The sequence below is a fragment of the Zootermopsis nevadensis genome, unplaced genomic scaffold (genome assembly GCF_977971745.1).
Source record: "Zootermopsis nevadensis isolate Lab colony 2312 unplaced genomic scaffold, Znev_1.0 Znev_ptg000001l, whole genome shotgun sequence".
Classification (NCBI taxonomy): Eukaryota; Metazoa; Arthropoda; class Insecta; order Blattodea; family Termopsidae; genus Zootermopsis; species Zootermopsis nevadensis.
The window spans coordinates 10,590,453-10,616,704 of record NW_028259133.1 but is presented as its reverse complement, the minus strand read 5'-3'; the positions used below and the strand labels follow the sequence as shown (position 1 = coordinate 10,616,704).

At 37.9% G+C, this 26,252-nt stretch overlaps 1 protein-coding gene across 4 annotated transcripts in view; it reads left to right on the top strand.

Moving 5' to 3' along the window:
• LOC110829914 (uncharacterized) overlaps positions 1–26,252 on the top strand; it is a 540,512-nt gene that overhangs the window by 482,804 nt on the left and 31,456 nt on the right. The window contains exon 8 of one of the 4 annotated variants that reach the window (XR_015533590.1): positions 14,834–14,979. The exons of the other annotated variants lie outside the window; for them this stretch is intronic. The gene's annotated coding sequence lies outside the window, so the exon portion shown is untranslated. Of the gene's footprint in view, positions 1–14,833; positions 14,980–26,252 lie in introns of those variants that run through there. 4 annotated transcript variants of the gene reach the window in all.

Sequence of the window (26,252 nt, the reverse complement as noted above, 5' to 3'; positions counted from 1 at the left end):
CCTGATGAAGGCTGTAAGAATATGTGAAACGTCCGTTAATTTCTAGACAGTACGCAGCACAACGTCCCAGAAGGCAGCAATCTTTTTGCCATAAGTTACTCACTCACCGCTGCTTGGCTCCAGATATTTCCCCGAACGCCTTGTTTTCAAAATTTAAAGTATATGTTTCTCTCTGTAAACAATAAACTACTGTCTACACTATACAAAGAGTTGTCAAAATTGTTGGTTTGTATAGCCAATGCCCGGATCTTTGTCAGACTATAATTATTGTATCTGAGGGGTTTCGTAATTTTCCTCAGTCGCTCGTTATAACGCTTCGATGAGACCTTCATTGCTTCCTAACCGATCCATTTCTAGTTCACTATACGTAACCACCCTCTCATTTTAAGCGACGAAATGTATCCTTTGCAACTGGTACAGTATTGCACACTTACTAAATTACCCAAAAGTGCATGTACGAGTTGTGGCGTACGGCGGAGTCGAGACAGTTTTTAACATGTCTGTGTGGTTCAGACTATTCCTGAACGTGCGTTCCCTCCGTTAAACCATTCTCGACATTTTTATCACCTTGTTCAGGTGTATCTATTTTCTAGCCTTACCGAAGTTTTTGAAGTTCCTGAGGTGGAAGAGCATATCTTTATCCCACAGGACACAAAAACTTCAGGTCTTCGTAACAAATTTACTTTTCGAATTCGGCGTATATGAAACTGACTATCGTTGTGCCTACAACGCATATTTTTGCCTTCTGTCAGAAAAAGACGCACTCTTCATTGACGTGTATATAGAATTTTGAAAAGAATATATAAAGTTTTTGGTCTAAAAGTTCCTTTTTTAAATCCCAATTCACCAGAAAAAGACGCTGTCCTATCATAGCTGATAACCACAACATGAAGTGAAAGACGATGTTGGCCTTTCTCAATGCAGTAGGGAGTGAGTGGTTGACAGAGACGAATAAAGGATTTTGAAAAGTTGAAGGAAGAACAATTTTTATGGAGATAAACCCCCCTGACACCTCATTTCCGGATCTTCGCTGAGGAAAGGTCTCCATGAGCTCCTCTTGTGTCGTACAAGATTTCATAGTCCTGTGTTTAGGTTAGGTGTCCAGATGGCGAAAGCTATCTCCAGTCGGTTGAGCTGGTTACATGAAATGTAGAGTGTCAGTATCGGAACAAATCTTAAAACAGTTAGTAAGTTACGCAGTACCAGATAAAATAAATTCGTTGCTGTGAGATTTGAGGTTCTCAGGGCGGCGAGTACGAAGAAGGCTGTCTTCTGTATTGTTGCGCCGTCTTATCAGGTACAAATAACTATGCCGACTTTTTAAAGGTGTTTTCTGCCTCCATCAGCACGGGAATAAGTCAGTCGGGAAACTATAGTCAGACTACACAGCGAAACAACCTAGAATGTAGCCATCTTCAGACTCCTTTCCAAACTTTTTTGTAAGACAGAAGTGAACAACATAAAATAATAAAAAATGCCTAATGTACGGAAATATAAGAATATTTTAATAATAACATTCACATCATTCAAACAGTCCTGCATACAAATACGTATTTTTCAAATGTGATCTTCTTGATTACAAAAATTTCGTTTCCTAATTCATTGTAGATACAAAAGTCTTTATTGAAATATCACCCCCCGTCGTGCGAATTATTTCAAGTGTTTCGTTAAATATAACATAAAGCATCATTTGTTTGTTCATCAGAGCCCACAACTGGACCCTATAACGAGCCAGATGAGTCCAGTCGGCAGCCTCAAATCACATTTCTTTCATATTCCCTCCAGTGCTGTTCTCCTACCTAAGCGTATACGTCTCAATCGACCTCGTCACTTCAGATTTCCCTATGATAATTCTCTACGTATCTTCCATATCTTTCTCATCAATGTTTTATGCTTTGTCCTTTTCCTTATTTTCGGTTTAATCACTGTAATAATAATTGATAAATTTCTTTTTCTCCTGTTACTCCCTCCCTCTTGGGTCAAATATATCCCCCTCACTCCCAAAATTTTCAAACAAAATCAATCTGTGTTATTCCTTTACAAAGACAGACCAAGTTTAAAACTTATACAAAAAAAACATATTCCGATAACATCATTTTATATATTTCATTTTTGTATTTGTAAACAGGAAAAAGAGAAAGGAAGCTGAATGGTAGTAAGAATTTTTCGACTTATTTTGCTGTTAGTTTCTTCTTGAATGCAAATTTGACTTGTTATTCTCATTTCTAAATATCTGAAGTGTATTACGGGTTTGTTCCGCATTCTTGTGACAAGATTTGAACATACACATGACCCAACAAACACTTCAAAGTATATGCAAAACGAACAATGGAGTTTGACAGAAGTAAATTAATGTCACGAAATATTTATCTACAAATTAATCCCCGTTTAGACACCTGAGAATTACAAATGTCTGTTAGATGGTTTTATGTTGAATGATTCTGAACACAAATCGGATTACAATAAATATATTCTCTTGTCTTATTTTCTAATTCACAAAACGTAATGTTCTTTTATACTTAAGCAGGCATACTTATATGCTTTTATTTCATGAACATTATCTACGCGTATTATATTTTGGTGCGTTTATTTATTATAATCAAGACATGCACCTAGCGTGATGAACTAATTGCACTAGGGTAATTAATATTATTAAGATATTTCAAAAGAACAAACGAAGATTACAGTGATTGCATCTACATTCAAATATTCGTTCCGCTAAGCTTATTGTTCAAGTGGCTTCATGTCAAGTTGTCTTCTTATTCAAGTACCTGCTTCCTTTGCATGTCAAATACGAGCTCATTTAATTTCTGCGGGTGTTCTCCGATGCATATCAAAGGCTTAAACATCAGAATAATATACGTGAAGAATTCTACAGTAAAATTTAATAAAAATCTATGTACATTGTACTCTATATAGATATTTATAAAATTCATTCTGAATTACAAATACGGTCCGCTTACTTAACACAGCGTAGTCATCCGTTATAAATTAATCATTGCTAAATTGGGAAAATAAAGTCCCTGTCCTTTATGAACACCAAAGTTTTGTTATAGTTTTTTCAAGAACCAGTCACTGATTCATGTCTTGATTCATACGAATTCTATCCAAGCACTCAAATATTTTCTCACTTGCATCTAGGTATATAAAGTCGTAACTTCTTCTCAGTTTTCCCGAATAAGATATTGTGTACATTTCTCATCTCAGCCTCGTTCATCTGATCACACCGATAATGAAGACGGTTGTCTTCTGGGTTCTTGCGTCGTTTAGTCTGGTAAACGTTTACTGACGTTGCAAAGGTGTCTGCGGCCTCGATTATGAAGGCGACCGCCGGGCATAAAAATATGCCCCTCAGAATTCGTCTCCTACCAGTTCCACCCAAGTTAAGAGAAAAATACCATTTACTCTAAAAATATGAATTCAAATAAACATAATAATATTTAAATATAGTCCAGCGAGCTTCAGCCGACTGTCCGCTGATTAATTTTCTTAAAAAATTGGATCAGTCTGCCAAATGAGTATTACGGAGGCCTCAGTTTTAATCTCTATTTGCTTTTTTGGTAGAGATTTCTTGTCCTTCGTGCGTTTATTCTTGAAACTTTTGAAATAGTTCAGATTGCTTTCGAGGATGTTGGAGCATGGACTTGGACTACTACAAGGGTTCAAAGATAAAGATGACTCTTCTGGGAAGATGCAGTGTTGTCTTTTAGACATACGAGGTGCGATCGGAAAGTTTCAAGACTGTGTCAATAGAGGCCGAACCGGATGTAGTACGAGCTTCTGCCGCTAGGGGGTGCGGCCTACATTCATAGTGAATCAGTGTGCCAGCCGGCATCATCGAATTAGCATTTGTTTCTTAGTTACGGGCGTTTTGGTAGTACATTACACCGACCCTCCTGCGATTTCGGAATGGCGGATTTTCATGAACAAATCAAATTTTGCCAAAGACTCGCCAAAACGGCTACGGAAACCTATGAAATGCTAAAGCAAGCATTTGGGGAGTCCGCAATGGGTCGTGCACAAACTTTTGTGTGGCATTCACGTTTTGAAAATGGCCGAACCTCTGTCGATGATGACGAGCGTTCTGGACGACCATCTTCGAGCACAACGCCCGAAAATGTTACGAAGATTCGGCAGGCCATTCACGAAGATCGACGTCGTACCATCAACGACTTGTGCGACATTGTTGGGATAGGCTATGGGACCTGTCAGCTGATTCTAAAGGAAGAACTCCACATGCGACGCATCCTGTCTGAGGACCAGAAGCAGAATCGACTTCTCGTTTGTCAGGAGCTCAAAGATCTTGCAAGAACCGACCCCAACTTCCTTTCTAAGCTCCGTGTGACTTCTTCCTCTTCCCAAAGATGAAAATTCAGCTAAAAGGAAGGAGATTTGAGACGATAGAAGAGATTCAGGCAGAATCGCAGATGGTGCTTGACAGGCTGACAAAGAAAGATTTCCAGGGATGCTTCCAGGCTTGGCAGCGGCGCTGGGATTGTTGTGTTCACTCCCAGGGGAACTACTTCGAGGGTGATGGATGAATTTAATATCTGAGATAAGTGTACGGGTTTTTATACGCGCAGTCTGGAAACCTTTCGATCGCACCTCGTATATCCAACGTTTCAAATGTGCTACTGCCTCCATTATAAGTCCAGAATTCAATTTATAGGACAGAGATTTTTCTCATTGCTACGACGTCGACACCAACTCCGAAGTCTGGCTAGTCTCCTATTAAATGTGAACTGGTGCTCTTTTTCCAGATGTAAAGCGACTCTCTTACACTTAACCCTGAGCTTAAGAATGCGTGGAGCAATACTTCTACTCGCCCATAAGTCTTCGCAGCTTAGTGACTGGTACATAAACCTTTATAATTTAACATGAAAATTCTATATTAAAAATTTATTACGTAGTAACGAATATAACAAATTTATTTTTAATCAAAATCTGGTGGTAATATTTATTTGCTGGAAAGTATATTGAAGCAGAAAACATATCACTAAATAAATAATTGTTAACATATTCTAGCATCTGTATATGAACGATACCATTTAAATTAAAGTTCTCGTTATAATTTCTTCTTAACTACTTTTGTTTATTTTGATAGGTTCATGAACGAACAACTTTCGTTTAATACTAAGAATGGATTTATTTTTGGTAAATGGAAGCCGTAATGGTATACCGTGATGACGTTTAATCATATGACAACATTGATAGGGCCGATATAGGTTGCAAATGTTAAGATGAGTTATCTGGGGTTTTGGCCAAAATTGCGGGAACCGTTTCTTTGAACTCAAGAACTTTGAGTTTATTTAACTTTACTTTTGAAATATTAAGACAATATTTACCATATTTGTTTGGAATTTGAACTAAACTGCATCTTCTAGTCGACAATTCAAGCCTTTCAATAAATTTCAGATGCCGAACCTTCAAACCGGAGACGGTATTTATTCTGAGTCAATAAACTACGTGTTTCTGTCGTTTACTCATCTTTCGTACTATAAGTTTATAGACTGCATTTTAATAACTTAGGATTGGTACAGTTCAGTGTTGTTTCTAATTACAGCAGTGAACGGTCGGTTTCCATAAAGTGGGAGAATTTTCTTTACAGACTGAATAACTACAAACTTCTCAAGAATATCCATGAGTGATGCTAAGCACGACAGAAGAACAGAGCCAAGACCAGGGTTGTTTGATTCGACTATTAGATTACAGCATAAAATGCCACAACACCCAATACCTGTACTAGGTTCAAGTCCCGGTGGATATTTCATTAGCTCGGTAATTAATCACGATGGAAGAACTGGACCAAGAAGGAACTTGCTTGTTTCGGGGGAATATTACATGAACAGAGACCTTGAACCCGAAAAATTTTACCAATGAGTCCCAATGAGAATGTTTCCCAGCTCAGAAATTACGCATAATAATACTCCATGTAGAGTTAACGTTAAGAATGCTTGAAGCTTTGTTCATGAATTGACAATATTAGTCTGTAGCACAAAGGTATTTTTCGCATGTGTTTGCTGTTTCCAGATGCGCGTAAAGTAAAGTAAAGTTTGTCCCACTATACGCCATGTAGGCGTTTGGGGTGAGTGGAGGTATAGCTCCTCTCTTCCTTGACCTCCGCACTAGATGGGGGTGAGTGGTCAGCATCACGCCCCGGCCGGCTTTACCCCAGGGAAAGGACCCCGGTACCCATTGTAGAGGAGGCTGGGTGGGCCCCAGAGCCGGTCTGGACGCAGAGGCTAGAGGAAAAATCCTCTGCCCCCGTCGGGGATCGAACCCCGGCCGTCCAGCCCGTAGCTAGTCACTATACTGACTGAGCTATCCCGGCTCATTCCAGATGCGCGTAGTATCTTTATTCCTTTGTTTGTTTATTTATTTATGGTTTATTTAACGACGTTTCTCAGTAGCTTAGTTTATGTAGCGTCGAATGAGAGATGATAGTGAATAATAATTTGGAAAGGATGTGGAAGGAAGCGCTTTTGGCATAATTTAAGGTATTATCCGGGATTTTGTCTGGAGGGACTGGGGAAAACCACGAAAAACCCAGTCAGGATAGCCTGTTTCCGGGCCGAGATTTGAACCCGGTACCTCCCAAATACGAAGCAGGAGCCTTCACCAGTCATTCGGTCGTTTGTGGTTATAGTTGCTTTCACAGTCCAACAGTTTCAAAATATTGTCCATAAAGCAGATATGAAATCAGAACGAACAAATTTCTTCGGTCTGCTGGTTATGCAGCACGTGACTTCCCAGGAGACCGCGTACGTCACAGTTACTTAACTCTCTCGGGCTATACCACGTTTGCAAGAGTGTAGGTCGAAACAGCATGGTTTCTTAGAGTGACAATTAATACACTGATTACGCGGTCGGCACACGTCAACCAGGTAGAAGAAAAGTCAGCTCAAACACTGGGCGTGCTTGGCTCTCTGATTAGCAGGAGAAGCGGTTTGTCCATCAGAAGCGGTCTGCTGCTCAACAAGTAACTCAACCCGTCCTATGTCCAATCTGGAGGTCCTCTGCTCGCAGCCACGTCCGAAAGTCGCAAGTGTTGCAATCCAAGTATCTTCATATTGCGACTAAGGCACCTTAGATTTTAGTAACGGACTAATTTACGAGGAAATGTGGTTTCTATTCTTCGCCGGCCTCATTAAGGCACTGACTGAAAGTTTGGAATTAATGTTAGCTGATGCGGCGACTTCTTAGTCTTGCAACTTCGAAGGCATTTGTGATGACCTAGGGCTCACTGAGGTCATCCACGGGCAACCAAGGGGAAGTGATGCTCAGAAGGCCAGCACATGCTGTCCCTATAAAGTCGGCCAAGCAGTTTCCACTTACTCGGCCACACTGATAGAGGTTTTCCGTACTTTCCCTCATTTGTAAGATGAATGCCAAGACATAATTCAAAATTGCACAGCCAGTCATCACTATTCGTAGAGGCCGTTAGTCAAAATAATTTCCCCCCAATATGTAGCAGACGCCATCAGCCAAAGCGAAACTAAACCTTCTGGGATTCAACTCCTAGAGATCCAATCAACCAAAGTTCTTTTGGTAAAAGATAAATAGCCTGATTGGATCATCCTCCCATCAGTGGGTATAACCACTACTTCGGACAATTCAAGGATTTTAGCCACAAAAATTTTGTTAGCGTCAGCGTATTCCAAGTTAATACTGCGTTTACGTCTGTAGCGATAACGAATAATTGGTACAGTCCCAGGTGAAGTGGAAATATTACAAGTAGCTTCACGAAAACTGAATTCTTGGAGAGCAGCGAACCAGTAACAAGACAGGTTAGCGAGAGGGAAAAATTTGTGTTACATCGTATGTACGTGCTTATTTTGCACTTTTTAATTCCAAAGAAAATAGATTAGGTGTGCCTGAGAACAGGGGGCCGAAGAGGATATTTGAACCTACATAAGACAGATGTAATACGAGACTGGAGAAAATTACGTAATAAAGGTTCTATCACTATTTCTCCGACTTGTTATTCCGTGTAGATTTGTTGGCAGATGGTTTCGTAGGAGCATTCTGCCTCAGCCCTCCGAAACGTTTGTGTATACCTCGTAAGTCCACATGGCGTTGCAACCCAGAAGACCAATACTTTTCTCTTCGCTGCCACGAGAACCTCAAATCACACAAGTCTACCTAAGTAATGAAGGCGTTTGCTGCCTCCTTCATCAGGGCGATAATTAAATGGCGGTGAAGAAGATGGTTTCCATGTCCCAAATAATTTACTCGGGCACTGATTACTCATCTCTCTGATGATAGAAGCAAACGCATTTCTGAAACGTCGGTAAACACCACACTGCACTGTGCAATATCCTAAAAGTCTGTCATCTTTATATTCACCTCCGTGAGAACCTAAAATCATCCTGTTTTTTATTATCTATGATAATTTAAATTTTCCTGTTTCTATATACTTATTTAGCAGAAAGATATACTGTCATAAACAATTTAACCCCACTCATTTACAGTGCACACTGGCGGCGGAGTATTAATTTTTACCGTGTTAGCCCGGCTAACACTTTGAAAACCGTAAAATAAAATCTTTTGTTTTACTTTCGTGGCTGAATGGTGGAACATAGTGGAATCGATTATGCTGTGCTGACAAGGTTAACATGGACGCTCGGTCTTTGGTGAACATGTTCATCCCTCAATCGACAGACGCTGTCTAGCAGTTTCTAACATGCCCTCCCTACCTGTCTCTTGATCCAACCATTTCTGTTGCTGGAAATCCCGTGACGGCCTACTGCTTTTATTGTATTACAAAAGAGAGGACAAGCTGCAACCTTGGGGTGGCATTAAAAATTTACCTGCGTTCCGTTTACGCTTGGCGTCTGTCTGCAGTCTGGATGTTGTCTGTGTGCTGTAAATCGAGTGAATGTCTGTTAGATGGCAGGTCGGTAGTAGAATGCAGGACCACTTTTTCCATTGTGCAAAGACCTTTAAGTCTGTGCTAGTGGTTTCCCTGAAACCAGAGAACAATAATATGGGAATTTGTGCATTTTAAGGATCATAGAAATTTGCTATCCTTTCTTTTTGACTCTTGGTGAGATATATACAATCAATCTGTTTACCAAGCTTACTTAAGAAACAATGCCAAAAATGTTTTCGAATTTGCAAAGGACACGTAGAATTTAAGCTTCTTGGTATATGAGAAATGCGGTTAGATAACTTTTAAGGTATTTGTAGTAGTCCGCGTGATACTTTAAGTAAAGTGGACTTCAAACTAAACAGAATCGATATTAAAATTATTTCGAATAATTTATAATTTCATCTAGATATTCCACATTTTGATCCACTAGAGTCTGTTAGGTAGGTTTAACACTCTTAATTCTGGGCAGACTGAAGCACATGGCAAGATGGTAGGGGTGTAATAGGGTCAGGGAGGTCCAGAGCTGTGCCTTTTTGAGTATCGGAGCGCCTCTCTATCCTGACAATTTTTAAATTAAACACGATATAAATTAATGGTAAGTGGGGTTGTGAACGTCACTTAAAACATGAAGTAGACTGCATACTCCATCAGAGAATTAGAAGAATTGTGTAGCATAGGAGTCGTAGAGCGTATGGAATTATATGCTGTAGTATTGCAATCTCTAAATTATATGATATGACCGGTGTTTTTTGTGAGTCGTTTATCATTCAATTTTTATTAAAAATATAAATCTGTTATGAGCATATCGAGGGTGCCCTCGTGTCATTCATGCTGATTTCGTTCTTTCAAATTGGAGCTGCGATCCACATCACCTCGGAACGTTTATTTTAAAACTGCGTCCGTACATTTAAATTCTTGGGTTTTTAGATGGGAGACGGGAATACAAAAGATTTTGGACTGAAATGTCGCAGGCATTCCTGGAATATGATCTACTCTCAACTTCTTGGTGAATGTAAATTTAACTTGACTGATTAGATGATTAAATTAAGGATGTTGGGCGGGCCATGCAGCACGAATGGGGGGGATGAACCGTTTGAATAAAATGTTGTTCTAAGAGCCTTGTAGAAACTACTTTGCGGATTGAGGAGTTGACTGGGTAATAATATTAAATTGCGTCTTAAGGAAATAAGATAGGATCGTGCAACTGGATGTAATATGACGCAGAATATGGACCAGTGAAGGCATCTTCTAAAAACGCAACAAACCCTCGGATTTGCTTCCATAAAAGGAGTAGTTTTGTAGTGCAGCATGCTTTGCCTGCACTTGCATCCGCGAATGCAGTTGTTATCGGAGAGTGTGGTGGCCATTCCTGCTTCGTACTAAGCGTTCAGTTTAAAATTTGCCACGACCGACAATCTTTACACTGTGAGATTTCAGGTTCTGACGGTTGTTGAGCGGTGAATTCTGATAAATATAGGTCATCGTTTCAGAGGAGCTTGCTGCTTCCTTCGTCATGGCCTTGATGAACGGAGCAGTAAACCTCTTCGAAATATCGGTCAGTATCTACTATAACACACGGTGTTACATGTTAGAGGATTATATTGTGGTTTAATTCGAAAAATACTCATTTTTCAGTTTATTTCTTAACGTATAAATCCATAAGTATCACGGGAGTAATATTTTCGTAGACCTGACTTAATTAAATACTGCACGAAGAATCAAGCACTTAGATTAATAGAATAATTTAATAAATTCTAAAACCACCTGTTGCTAGAAATTCATAATTCTTTCTGCTTTTCAATTCGGATGGAAAACTTTGTTTGTCATTTCAATGAATAGGATTGAGGGTCTGAGATTTTCAGTTCTCACGGCGGCTAGCACAATGTTGTCTGGTGGAAGTTTGCTTCTACTAGGTTGTCGTTGTTGTGTAGCGTAGTAGAATTAAAATTCCACCACATTACACGGCGCCACACCTGGGTTCAACTTCCTAGTGGAGGGCTCTAGTGAACAGCATTAATGAATCTTTTGGTACCACAAAATGGGGGAAATTTATCGCGAGCTGAGCCACTGTTAGCTTCTCATGGAGGAGTTCAGTTCATGAGTTAATCACGGGACGGTGACCTTTCTGGGACATAGGCCTTTGTCACAGTGTCACTGACCATTCAGTGCTACATCGCAGAAGTTTGCTTTGATCCACTTCGCAAGTGGGCTCGCTTTCGTTGGAGCTTATCGATATACTAATAGTCCTGCAGGGTAGACATTTATTGTTCTGGGTTGTGGTCGGTTGTGGTTTGTGTCGGCCTTCCAGTCAAACGGTCGGCCGACTTGCCGGTCCGCCAGCCAGCCTAGTTTTGAGTGATGGCTGCTCGGTCGACCCCCTAAACCAACGCCATATATCATTCAAGATGGCGGCCCGACTCAGGGGGTGGGAAGCGGTAGTGACGTCCAGAATGGGGGAGGAAAAGGGATGAGACGGTCCGTGACGTCATAGACCCACGCGCTGTGCTCACGCGCTCCATCTGTTGGTGTTGGTAAAAAAGAATCCTGTTCGTTTCAGTGTTTTTCTTATTTTGGAATTAAGTGGATTGCAATAAAAATATCTGAAAATTGCAAGTTTTGAATTTTGTTTTCATCAAGTGATACTGTAACGCATCTCGAATCTCATTTTTTTCCTACAGCGCCCACGAAGTGGCTACTGCGAAACAATACCGATCCTTTGATTGCTGGAGTCCAACGTAAATATACTCGGATGTACGCATCAGTTACAAAACAGTAACGTTTGTTGTAAAACATTTAATCCAATTTTCCATGTGATCGAGGTGAAATTCTGGTTAGAAGGACTGAAGGGAAGAGATAGCTGGGAAGACCAAGCATTGATGGGAGAATAATACAAAAATAAGTTAAGGAAAATTTGGTCGGAAGATGTAGATTGAATTTGTCAGTCTCAGGATGGAAGACGGAAGGAACCTCATGTGAACATACAATGAACCGACCGGCTCCTTAAAAGACGTAGTACTTCCTGTCTGTATGAGAGAGTATCCATATAGGTTTTCGAAAAAAACCCTTCTCTATGCAATTTTCAGTATCACAAGATGTCACACTGACAAATTATGTAAAATCATGATTATTGATAAAATGGACACCTTATAATAATTGGTGTCTTGATAGATTACTGATCAAACTTACCAAAATGCATTCGAATGTCTGCAAAACCCAAAAACTTTGATCTAAAATTTGAGTTCAATGATAATCTGTTCTGATTTCTACATCTTATAGACCACCGATCTAGCAGAATCAGCGTACAACCAGCTAACACCAGATACAGGATATACAAAGTATTGAAATTAAATTTGTCCATGAAGGATTTTATCACAGGGTTTCCTTGGGCAGGGGAGCAGCCCTGCCCAGGGTTTCTGCCCAGATACATCGATATATGAATGTATGTATATCGATATATTAATACTGGTGTGACGCTACAGTCCCAATGTTCGAACTATCAGGATCCACGTCTCAGACCTTGTGCTCTCTCTGTTAGGCAATTTCAAACTTCTGATATTTTATTTTATTTTACATAAAGGAAATGTTATTTTATCTACGATATATTGATGGACCATACACTTGATGCATCGATATGGATATTGTGTTAAAGCTGCTTTTTATTAACGAATTGTTTAACCGAGCGACATTCAATTTTATAAGATGTTGGACGTTGTAAAAATACTTATTCCATGTCACACGACTTATAGTCATAAATATTTCAGACTTTGTAAACTGATTCTGAAGGTAATAGCGTGAGTTATGAACTTTAACCAAACATAAATTTGTCATAATTGCTTATGAAAAGCTGGATGCTATTCTTTTAATTAACTTTATTTCATTGATGACTATATTTTAATTATTTATTAGTTAGTTTAAAACAATATTTGTTAATTATATTTTTGTGGAGCGCGCAAGCTTTCTGATTAACTTGTTCTGTGCTGCATTTCTAAATTAGTAGCTTTGAGTGTATAAAACTATAACGGACCGTAGAGGCAGATGGTGGCTTCGGATTAATGTTACCGAGGATAGTCATTTGGGTTCATCGGCAAACGAGCGCGTGACCGGCGGATAGGAAGAAAGCGCTCGGTCGGGAAGACGCTCTGCCTTTCCCGAGACCTTAAACGTAGTTTTAACTTTGATGATTCGATTGTCTTAAGAAGTGGAACATCTCCTGTCACGGAAACCTGACTTATAATTGCTGATAATTCGAGATTTGAACTCGGCTCTTCCGTGATAGAAGTTACTATACACAAGACTGTCTGGTGCTTGTTCGGATAAGAACCAAAAGATACTTTGTATACGTTTCCTTTTGTTAAATAGAGTGAGCGTAGAACGTAACAAAGCATTCCTACAATATTCCAGGTGTAACAGCAGCTGTCGTGCACTTTGTCTGCAGCGACTCCACTCACGTTGACCATTTGGAATAAACAGCATTACTTTCTGGCATGCAACCGAGCGTACATGAACAATGAACTAATTATATAAAGCACTATTCTTACGAAACGAAGCTCAGCTATGAAGAAATTCAGCGACTTTTATGAAACCCGAGGTTTGTGTCCATTTCTCAAGAACCCATCATGACATCGGTCCCTGTCCTGAGCCAGATAAATTCAGTCCAAACACTCCCACATTTTTAACTTTACGATCCATTTTAATACGATCCTCACAACGTCTAGGTCTTCAGAGAGGTCTTTTGCCTTCAGGCTTACTAATAAAACTGTTATCGACCCATGTGCTCTACATGCCTCGTAAATTCTTTTCTCATTGATTTGATCACTTTAATATTTAGTGTAGAGTACAAAATATGGAGTTTATCATTATGAAATTTTCTACAATTTCTGTCCCTCTTAAAATAAAATATTTTCCTCAGTATCCTGTTATCAAACACAGTCTCTGTTCTTTCCTTAATATTTATCATGCCAATATAGGTAACCTACTACACGCTAACTTATTTCATAATTGTTTTAATAAGTCAGATTTTAAGTTCTCATTGCGGCGAGTATGAAGACGTCTCTTCTGGTTTGTTGCGACGCGTGATCTGAAAGTGTGTAGTTTACCCTTGCTTCCGAGGTGCTTGGAGTCATGGCCGTAGTGATGGAGGCAGCAAGCATCTATGAAACGTCGGCAAACTTCTACCAGACCACACGTAGCGGCAACCTAAAAGACAGCGGTTTTAACCTAACCAAAAATGATCCAGCGCCTTGGCTCAAAAGCTACCGCTGCTTGTGTTCGTGAGATACCTGGACTCATTTGCCTGGAATAGCGATATTTCCGTCTTCATACGAATATCGAAATTATACCTATGGGACACAACCGCTTCATTTCCAAGCCACTCAAGTTTATTGAACGTAATCCGAACATTATTAGATATCAAACAATTATTTCTCCATTTGATATAACTCAGATAAATAACCAATGAACCATTTCGTCAGATTGGACGGTAGAGTTAGTCTTTCATAAAGCCGATCCAGGTTCGAAAACGTTTTTTTAACAAAGCTATACTGAGGCCTTGCTATTAATCGCATAATGTCTTTAAAACTCATTCTATCACACGCGTTACTTGTTTGACTTAAAATCACCGATTTTTTCAGGTACGTTATAACAAGCTCTGTACTTATTCATATAGAGGCCTACGTGTGTGATTATAACATACCAAAGTCTACATAATTTAATAAAATTTACGAAATAACACACAATTAACAAATGCATGATCATGAAAATGTTAATCTGGAAATTCAAACTTATACTAACTCCATTTCGCTTTTATTGTGCAGTGTTTAAATGGTAGCATAATTCAGGATCCCGTACCATCTGGCATCCATTCTCAGGTCATCTGGGCATTTCGGGTATTGGATTACGTTAATTACGATTATTGAGATAAATTCCATAATTGATGCTTTTTAATTCGTGTATTTGTTACAGACTTGTAACTTCGAAGTCTGAATTCTTCTGGTGATGGCGTGTAAAATTGTTCTTTTGGACTTTGTCTATTGTCAAAGTTCTAAAATTCTGCTTCCTTCATCAAGCCGGGGGGAAAGAGGACAGAAAACCTATCTGTTCTTGAACCATCTTCAGACCTGTGCATGAACATCTTCATACTTTAGGATTATACGAGGTTTGAGATCGAAACGAAGTCTCCATAGAAGCGTGGTACTTGAAGTGGAGAACATCATTTGGAAATGTTCACAGACATTGCTTCACTTATTGGTTTTATTTGCTAATAAAAGTAAACTTAAAATTTCGAATACGTTATATTTTTATTATTTCTTAGTAAAAACTCAAGTTTGAAGAAGTAACTTCTCGTTATACTCCAACTTCATAAAGATTTTTAGAAGTTAACAGTAGCTTACCTGCTCAACAAATTCCCCTCCTTTTCCGGAATTTTGAACCTCCTATAATCTCTTACGTTTCATTCTTTCTATTAAAATATTGTATACTTTAAACGTACATAGATTAAGATTTTTAATTTTACAGTTCTCCAGTAAAACAATTTAAAATGAACCGCATTCTTATGTATTTAGCCTTTAGTGGTTGCACGTATTTTACCACGATTCTTTGGACTTTGAAGCCTATTGGCTGTACATTAACCTTTCAGAGGAACGTGCTGTCTCCATTTTCAGGTCTATATTGAGAATCTAAACTCTAATATTAAACATTTGGTCAAAAATTTCTGAAGTCCCCAGCACTTAAAGATTATGCATTTTAACTCCACTACATTCATGGTTCATACTTTATTAGAAAGAGTAGTCTTTACTGATACACTGATTAATATGGCAGTACATCTGGAACAGTAATGTAGAATATTCTATTACATTCTAGATAATGTGTAGCCTATGTACTCAGTCAGGTCATATTGCTATTTTTTTTAGGTCTGTATAGGCCACACATTCCATGTGGGATGTAATTTGAGAAGAATGACTCTTGTCATCTGAAATCAATTACCCACGCTACTGGAATGGCAGTTTGTTGGTTTGTACAGACAGTGGAGAGCGGGGAAGCAAATAAATCCCTGCGTGATCCATCACAAGCCAGAGCTTAGTACGTAATACACTACAAGATGGCACCACAGGCAGGCGACATCTCTAGTAATTAAAGAATTAATTACACCTACCCAGTGTTCATAGATTGTTTTACGTCCAACAATTTGGTTTTTGTACAGCTATAAATAGTAAGTAAGTAAGAACATCAATTGTAACAAGTACAATTGCGCGTGCAATTATTAATTTGATTATTCACTGTTTTTTTTGACAGACAGATTGGAGATCAATATTTCGGGAAGATGAACTTTTCGAAAACTTTGATTAATACACGCAAGTATAAATTTTACGCTTCAACTTAAAAAAATGTTGATGTATAATTAAAAGCATAAGATATAATGACAATTTGTAATTGTATTCACCGGATAAAACTTAAAATAAGCCTAACTGCAATTTAGGTTTGTAAACAAATCGAATCGTGCGCGATCAGGAGACGTAAATTCTGTAATGGAATTAACAAACTTAAATTATGAAAATAGTCTTCGCGTTTTATTGAACATTAAGGTTAAATACCATGTTCATACGAGCACTGTACTCGACGTTGTCCGGAGTCAGATAAATCGTACTTCCAGTCTTCACACGTTGAATATGTAAGATAAACTTATACATTATCCTCACATCTGTGTCTGTGCATTGTAAGCATTTTTTACATATCCCATTCGTGCTACGTGCTCGATTTGACTTCTCTAGCATTATTTAATGAAGAGTAGACCTACAAATTATGAAGATTTTCATTGTGCAATTTTATTATGTGTTATAAATAATAATTTTAATTTCAGTGAGAAAGTATCATTATTGGTACAAAAATAATTAAAATGGTAGATACAATCAGAATGTTCATAAAACTTAAACGTTTTTAAAGTACCTAGTTAATGTGTATATTTTCATTACCCGCTACGATGATAAAAATAATTAACATGTTTTCCCTAGTTTTTATTTACATTGTTTCTATATGACCTACTGGAACGCTTTGTTGAGAAGTGGATGAAAATATTTAAATAATTCAATTCATTTCAGTTTACTACCACTATGGCTGCTACTGATACTGATAATACAATTATTTATTGTTGCGTAGATCTATCTATAAATTATGTTCGGTCAGTGCGAATAATTGTTAGCTTTGTTTCGGTGTTTGAACTGCAGAATTTTTCACGTAGGATTCTGTGTCCCGAGACCGGCTATAAATACGAGTAGACGCATCTGGTTCTCAAAAAAATGTAACGTTAGCTGTAAATGTGTGGACGACATATAACTATGTTAGTATTTTGTACGCTTGTTAATATAACCCTTGTGAGTTAGGAACGTGTTTATTTTAAGAAGTGACTATACATGGTTGCTGGTAACGATTACTGTGCCATCTAGAGAAGAAGGTATGAACTACTCAATAATTTTCCGACCTCATTGACATGTCGGTAAAGCATCGTATGCTATGTACTGTAGTTCCTTTATACAGATTATTACTCAATTCTGGAATACCATTCATATGATCAGACATTTGATTCAAGTTGATATCTTGCATTTAAGTTTTGGTGTTTGTGTGTGTTTTTAAAATCACTCGACTAAATTGACTCGTAAGGTCTCATAGCTTCGTGTTCGATGAAATCGCAAGCTTGCAAAAATAGTTTTAAATATGTAGTTGTATTTTAGAGGTTATTCAGGCGAGGGTTAATAGTTCCTATTGTATAAGAAATGCAGAATCACTACAGCAGTCAGTTCTTAGCAATTTACCAGTCCTCGTGTTGTACGAAGCTTGGAAAAGCACACATCACGATGCCACTTAAAAAATCCTGTCTGCAACAGAAGAACGACTGGAAGTAGACTTACGTGGGAAACAAGGAAGGTACACATAAATTTGTTTAGAAAATCCCTAGTTTATTTTGAAAACAGCGATCAAAGTAGAGCTATAATTCTAAGCCGTACTAATGGAAAACAGGCAAAGTGATATGGAACAGATTTAATTAATCAGGGTAAATTCTAACGGTGCGTTTCTGTGTTAGAGAAGCCGACCATCAGCATTAATAAATAAGTTAGTTACTTAGTTAATTACTCAGTCAGGACAAACATATACTTGTAAAGATATCGTTTACTCTTTCTAAAACATCTTTTTGATATTTTTATTAACGAATAACATTCCAAGTAATGAACTGAGCACATCATATATCTAAGACATTCGATCTCGATATAACAATTACAAAATATTATTTCATATTCTTTCTTCTGTGAGCTTGAAATACAACAAATTTCAGGATAGGAAAGATAATTGATTTGCGTCACTTGTAACAAATTAGTAACTTACAGATTTATACAAGGTACCTGGATTGTTATTTTAACTATATCTAAGAAGCTTACGTGGGCTACTCAAGTGATTAGAAAGGAGGGGGGAAAAGTCTGGTTATCGGACTGAGTAGATGGAAGAATAATGTTAAAGTAGATCTTAGGGACACCGGTTAAGTGGATAAGAAGCTGATGTAGTGTCATTAATGTGTCTAATGACGAGTTTTATTAGGGACGTTGAATCATCGGGTTCCGCTACCGCTGTATTAATAGCTTACATTGTCTGTTGACGTAGGCCCGCCAAAAATGTTTTAGTTTTCAGAAAGACGACATTAAATTAGTCAGTAGCTCGTATTACAAGCCGTCAAAAAATGCAGTCACAAATAATAAACGATATGAAAGGAAGAGGTCGTGATAGTTTCCTGGAGAGACTGAGGAAAACCATGGAAACCTCAGCAGGATAGCCGGTCCCCAGACCCAGGTTGTAACCCGGGACCTCCGGAGTGGAAAGCAGAGTGCTAACCACACAGTCGCAGGGTTCGATCCGCTGTGTGCCGATGTTGACCATTCCGCGTATGTGACTGTTCGCTCATAACGGGATTGCGAATTGGGGGGGGGGGGTTACATGCATTAGGCTGCAGCGAGGAACGAGTCGGCCCTGTGGCTGGCTACACGATGCATACATACAGCGTGACACGGCACCCCTACGAGACTTTCTGTGACGAAACATGCAGCGACAGTATTACGAGGCGCGCTACCATAAGCGCTGGCAACTTTACAGCGGTTTTACATCTGCCATTTGAAAAATGTGTATGCTGCCCGCTTCTGTTCAAGATATGGTCCAGATAACATGAATTCTTCTTTATTTATTCTTTGCATCCATTGTCTGGACCAAGAGTTGTATTCAATAAACGCCGCTATTTCATAAATTTCTTAAAACAGAAGACATAAACTTTATATGTGTTATGCATATAAATATGTATTTATTTATGTATGTAGCCCGTCTATCTACCTGTCTTTCTGTTTATTTATCTGTGTGGATGCATGTGTTTCTTATGGGAAATCGCTGTAAACTACATTGTCCTATGCAAAATTAGAATACCTAACACAATCTAACCTAACCTAACAACGACAGAAGTTTCTAGTTTTGCCTAGGACAAACAAATGCAGACAGATTTGAATTATTTCCGCTAACTTATCTACCTGCCAGCTTAATGAATGTATGTACGTGTCAGGCTATCCATCTATCAATCCAATCACCTCTCTTCCTACCTACTAACTTAGCCCACCTATATATATATATGTCTACTTCTACAACCTACCTATTTATCTAGTTGCCTAGCTTTGTCTTGCTATTTCCATTTGTTTCAGTCTAGACTATATCAAACAAATCAAATTGAGATAATATTAAGTCCAGCCTTCAGAAAACCTAAAGATATGACCATATATAGACAACAGCTTCGCAATACATAATACTTCATAATTCGATTGGTATCAACAGGGATGTTTAAAACGAGACATTTTACCTGAAGACCTATCGTATTCTAATTATTGCAGTTATTTCGGTTCAGATTCTCTTGTCATGGTTTAGAATTTGGCCAACGTTATGTTTGAGTCACAAACAACAATATTCGTCTGAGATTTGAAGTTCTCACAAAAGGTGATGACTGTCGTCTTTTGGATTGTGACGCCCTATAGACTTCTAAAGCAAAATCAGCTGCTTTGTGTGTTGCATTGGGGTGCAAGTAACACATAATACTTTCACCACTGCAGGATTCCTGTGTTCTTAATCCCTACACGCAAGAATTTTATTTAAAACAAGACTTATTTTACAGAATAAGTCTATCTGAACCATTACGATATGTAGATACCTATTATAAATATTATTACATGTGCAAGGAGATCTTTCTCAGTCCATACTATGTCAATATTTGTTATATATGTGGTCTACTTTCCATATTTTATAAAAATATATATGCTTATGGAATTGTCTCTGTGTTTGCCTGTGTGTATTTTTTCCCTTATGGAATTTTAAAAATCTTATATGAAGTTTGCACCACTAAACGTCACTTAGCTAGCATAATCAATAATATCAGCATGGAGCCTTGCGAAATTTGATATGAGAGAGACACTAACGCAGCTTAGTGCAGGAACCTGGCCGTTTGCGTGATAATAAAATAAATATAAAAATGTGTTTATTTTTATAGGCCTAATGTAAACTAACAGCATAGCTATTATGATGGTAATAACCTATGAACCGCAAGATCTAAGCGTGTGAAATTTAGTGTGATAATACATCGTACACATATCTTTAAATGACATATGAAATATTTTTGAGCCATGTTATAAATCGTAAGCTTGGCGCTAAAATGAGAAACGTTTTATGAAATGCTTCATTCTATGTGGCCAAGCTAGCAAGCACTATAAAATAATGACTGTTCAATTCAGTAACACATTTCTGTGCACTTTCCGCTATTACACCTGCAGAGTCCAATTGTATAAGCTGATTTCTGCCATGTCGTCACGTAAATTCCCGTCTCTATTTGAAAATCGTTGGTTTATTATCTCTCCGATTTACATCTATGTATCCGTTGTAGCCTCTTCCTTTCAGATTTTCGGACTAAAATCATAAAAATTTAATCTACCTGTACTACGTGTCTCATCCTCTTTGATATGGTCGCCTTAGTAATATCTGGAGAGAGTACAAAATACGATGCTGCTTACTGTGCCATGTATTCTTCTCGTGTCTCTAGCGAGTCCAGTCAGTACTTCGTTCTCAGACGCCCTCATGTTGTGTTCTAAACTAGCTCTTAAAGTCCAGTGGTAATAATAAACACCACCTGCTTTAACAGTGAATAACTTACCATTAAAATTTCTGTCTTCGGGGTTGTTGCGCCGTGTAGTCTGGTCGATGCTAACCAACGTTTCAGAGGTCATACTGCCTCCGTCATCGCCCTGATGACGGAGGCAGTATGACCTCTGAAACGTTGGTAAACGTCAACCAGACTACACAGCGCAACAACCCAGAAGACAGAAATCTTCAACATTTCATATGTTTGTCAGAATAAATAGCGATTATTTCCTGCATCAGGATTAATCATATGATCTTTGTAATAATGGTGAAATTTTGTGTTTTCCTTGAGGTAAGAACTGAACTTTTAAATATTATTTACAGAAGCTTCGGCTTTAGAGGGCCAAGGGTGAGGGCCCGAAGTAGGGCTAGGCCTAGTAATACGTAAACTTTTATCAAATCTTTTTGATTTATTTCATGTCCAGGATTAGGAGAAATGGGTTACCTAATTGTGCTTACGGCAGTGATGAGTGCTCAGGTTGACTGTGTTCGTGGTGTAGTCTCGCGCGCTCGACAGCTGTTCGTAGAGTCGAAGCGAAGCGATTGTCCTGTAGTCTCCTGGCGAAATGATTGATGATCTTAAGGGGGAAGTTCCACACCCTGCCATAGCGGGTTGTACGTTGCGAGGGGGTGAAATGGCGACCTGGACCAAAGGTTGGGGAGCGAACCATTTCCTCAAAGTGAGCAAAACTTACAGATCTATGCGATCAGCTGGCGAAAATGAAAAGCATAGGGGCACTAATAAGTTCAGTCACTTTGTGTTACTACAAGACGTTTAAAATCTTGTATCATTAATGAGTACATATAAATGTAGGCGCAAAATTTGTTTAGTTTCAGATACAAGGAGCAGAAAATTTGCTATGCTTCTAGGGTTTGCTAGGAATTTATCGACCAGTCTATGAGTAGTATTATCCACTTCAATGGAAATGAAAATTTATATAATAAGTGAGACTGTATGAAAATGTGAACATCAGAGTTAACGAAATCCTACTGCAGTGTTACAGTATTTTAAAAAATACTGTAACGAAGTCTGTCTTCATTATAGTTTTCGCTCGTGCTTAGTAATTAAGAAGTTCCAGGTTCTTATCCAAGTCCGGAGGCCGGCTGCCCTGCCTGAGAATTTGTCCTGATTTTCCTTAGTTCGCCCACATTACTAGCTACTACCTTAAATTAGGTTATTATCTGTTACTTTTTGTTCTTTAAGTTTATTGTTTATTGTGCTATAAATCAATTAAAGATTACGATGGGGCAAAACGTCTTTAAATAAATAAATAAATATGAGTATGTTGGCCATTGTATCACCTGACGATATGATGTGTATTTTTTAAAGTGTTCTTTTCTACGTTGATGTATTGGAAAAATGTTAAAAAACTGATTACCCTCTAATTCAGAAAATAACAACTCTGAACAAAGTTTAACTTATAATAGTCTGTATAAAGTCTCCGATCTTCGTCTGAGTGTTTTTTAATATAAATTATGATGGAGTAATGAGACATAAATTATTTATCACTGGCAACCTTACCTAAGACAAACCTTGCCCCTGAGGTACATAGTGCAGCAGCTATTTCTGAAAAAAACATTTTGTTTTTAATATGTGTTACATGTATTATATAGTTTTATTGTGAGGAATGACTATATGTATATTATTTTACGTCAGCGTCTTTCGAATGATTCGTGATGTTCCTAGATTAGCGGTTTTCTGAAGTTTTCCTAATTTCGTGTTCGCCCTGGATGTTGACCAAATATTTTTCGAGTGACTTTATTATTATTATTATCTGCAATTGACCATCTGGCTGTTGATGCAGCACTCTAATAATAAAGAATTTAATTGAATTATATTACCTATACATTAATTATATAGGAATTTCTGTAAATTGTCTGACTTTTATCGTACACATAACATGTACACAAAATTAGGAACCGTCCATTACTTTTCCTGAACCTGAAGGATTCTAAATCAAAATATCGTCATAAGTTTTACAAAAATACCGTACAAAGGAAATCAGGTCGGTTTACTACTTCATAATATTACCATATATTTTGATGAAATATAAAATCTGTTTGTGCGTAGTATAATGACCAGACACTGATAATTTGAAGTAGAGAAATGTTCGGACAATATGTGTAGACCAATTTCTTATTTCTGTATTAATATTTCCGGCAAAAATATTCAGATTAGTTATAATTTAACTATAGCCACCGTTATGGTGTTATTATAACGCAAGTTTTCGCAAAGTGAGTTCTGTTTCCGTCTTCAGGTGTGGAGAAACCTAATCCGAAGGGTCCGTTAGAAGGAACTAATCTTAATAAATGGGCCAGGGTTACTAAGAGCATGCGTGAGTAATCTAATCGATTTACCTTTTTAGGTATAATTGTTTCATGTGATGTAATGTCACGATGCACGCCGATGACTAAATGTGTTAAATTAGTCACTTATTTTCCAGTTACCTTTATAAGGTTGTCAGATACGATGATGATGTTGGAAATATAACAATTATTTTTAGTGCCTTATGCAAATACAAACCATCAAAGACCTAACCCAAACTCTACAGAGCACACTTTTTGAGAAACTAAGAAGTTTAGCTTAGACGCGCAAGCAATTCCAATTACCTACCGCTTATGAAACCCAGAATTTCATTACTGTGTTGGAAAGAGTCCGCTTGTATCCCCAAATATAAGACACATAGATCCAGTCCATATTAATCTATTTTCTTAAAAATTCTTCTTTTATCTTCCCACCAACGCATAGATTTCCCAAGTGGTCAATTCCACTCATACTTCCGGGTTAAAATTGTGTAAGAATTTTTATCTCTCCTTTACTTGTTACACGTTTCGCACAGCTCATTATTCTTGATTTGATCACTACAATATTACTTGGCTAAAAATAAAAAATAAGTAATTCTCATTGTAAAATTCTTTTGCATTCCCTTGTAACTTACTCCCTCTTACTTCCAATCACCTCAATACGTTGTTTCTGGACTCATCCAATGTATTATCTCCTGTAAAATGTGAGAAGCTGGGCCGCATGTCTATAGAAAATAATATTCAAAATTAACTTACAGACATTTTTGTATTTTAATCTTCATTTTTTTGGACGGGAGTGGAAAGAAAGGTTTTGAACTGAAATATAGCAAGAATATATTAAGTTTAACCGGATCTTATTTTTTCATAAGTGCTTAAAACTACAAGTGCCTATGTCCTAAATGTAAATAGAACTTGAGTACAAAAATTTATCGCTATGAATTTCTCACAGGAAATAATCTGACGATACCTCTTTTCAAAATCACTTGTCCGTCTCCCAGTAAATACCAGTGAATATTTTTATAGGCTTTGTTCAAGCCTCAAGTTAATATATCTAACACGTCATATTTACTTCGTATCTCCAGGAAATTTTGGAACATGTCTTACAATATGTGACTCACTCCCACTCAAAATTAACATGTAACAGATCGTAACCAATCTATTTCATGTTTATATATACATATAGGCCTACCTCTCTCCATACACACTCACATATGAAACACTGTTACTAGTGTTCTACTTGTAATACTGCGCTTTAAGAATAAGTGATACACAAATACTTTCAAATTACTGGCTCTACGTATTTTCGAAATTAGGTTCTTTCAAGTTTAAAGTTTTTAGAAGTTTAATTGGCCGCGTATAAAAGGCGGGTTAAATACAATAACGAAAAGTGTTCGTACTCGTATCTTGAATTCAGGAACGGTTGTATCTTCTCTTCTCCTCTTCTAAGAACATTGCTTCAATTTGCATTTTGATCCAAAGTGATGTAGCAATTCCATCTTGTATGAGAATCGTAGGAGTTGATCAGTAATCGAGCTAGGTAATTTAGAGCTTACCTGAGTATGTGGCGTGTCATAAAATGCTCTCTGCTTTTCGTGGCCGTTAAGACCGTGAGGGCTGCCTCTGTAACGTCTGTATCTGCCTTATCGCTGCATCTAATGGACAAATCATCCTTACAGAGAGAAGCTTGGTGAAAATGAGGAATTAATGTTCCTCTTTGCCTTTATGGCACTGTACAGGGGTTGGAGAAAAGTGAGAATGTATGGCAGAGTTGTAAAGAAGGAACACTTTTGAGGGAAGGGGGTAAATGTCGTAGATGTAAAGTATACGGTTAGAAAGAGGGGAAGTGGTCGAGGGAGGTAATAAATTTTGTCCACTTGACACGGATTCAAAATGATCCCCCTTTATTGTTACACGTTGGGCCTCGCGTTTATGGAGGATTCAGTGTGTTCCCTGGCTGGTGACGAGAATGGCTGTGGCTGTGTTGTGAGCACAAATGATCAACCTTCTGGTTCGTATATTCTGTCTGTTTTTTTATCAGTGTCAGTTTCTCGAAGTTTGTACAATATGCGATGCAGAAATCAGAATATTTGATGCATGGCATAGAAGTTATACGCTGCCGACTATACTGATCTGTGATTATGGATATGAAATGTAGAATATAGAAATTTTTATTTCTTCATTTACTGATATTAAAAATGTGAAATTTATTAATATCGAACAGAAGAAAATATCTTCCAGATCTTAAATTTAGCTGAAGAAGTGTATTTTACATAATTCAATATTAAAGAATATATATTGTCGGTGTAATGTAATTAAACGACGCTTTAAAATATCGATGTGGGTAGGTACACACCAACATTTCGGAAGAATACATTGACTCCATCTTCAGGGCAGAAGATGGACGCAGTAGGTTTCTCCGAAACATTGGTATGTACCTGCAAGTCCACACGGCGTCATAAAACCATAATATTAACATCGAACATCTTCACTGCTCTGAGAACCTCAAATCTCACACAAGTTAAAAAGTTAACTCTGATTTCGATATATTCACGAAAAATGTCTGTTATCGCAGGAAGTATATCGGCAAAACTTCGTCTTTTCCGTCATGGGTAGGCTCATTGGATCTGTATCCATACAGCATCTCTCGCCAGAGTTTAGAATTTCAGGACATGTACCAAATGAAGTCTACGGACGCGTGTTTATGGATCGAAATAACTCAGAAAATTGTTGCTACCGTGTCTAATCAGTCCATTTTTAATCTAACAACAATAAAGTTCGTAAACGCCAAGATATCGCAAAGAGAAATAAGTAACATGTGTCTCAGTAGCATTTCGTTGCACCCAAATCCCACTACTTAGAACAAACCCAGGTCAGG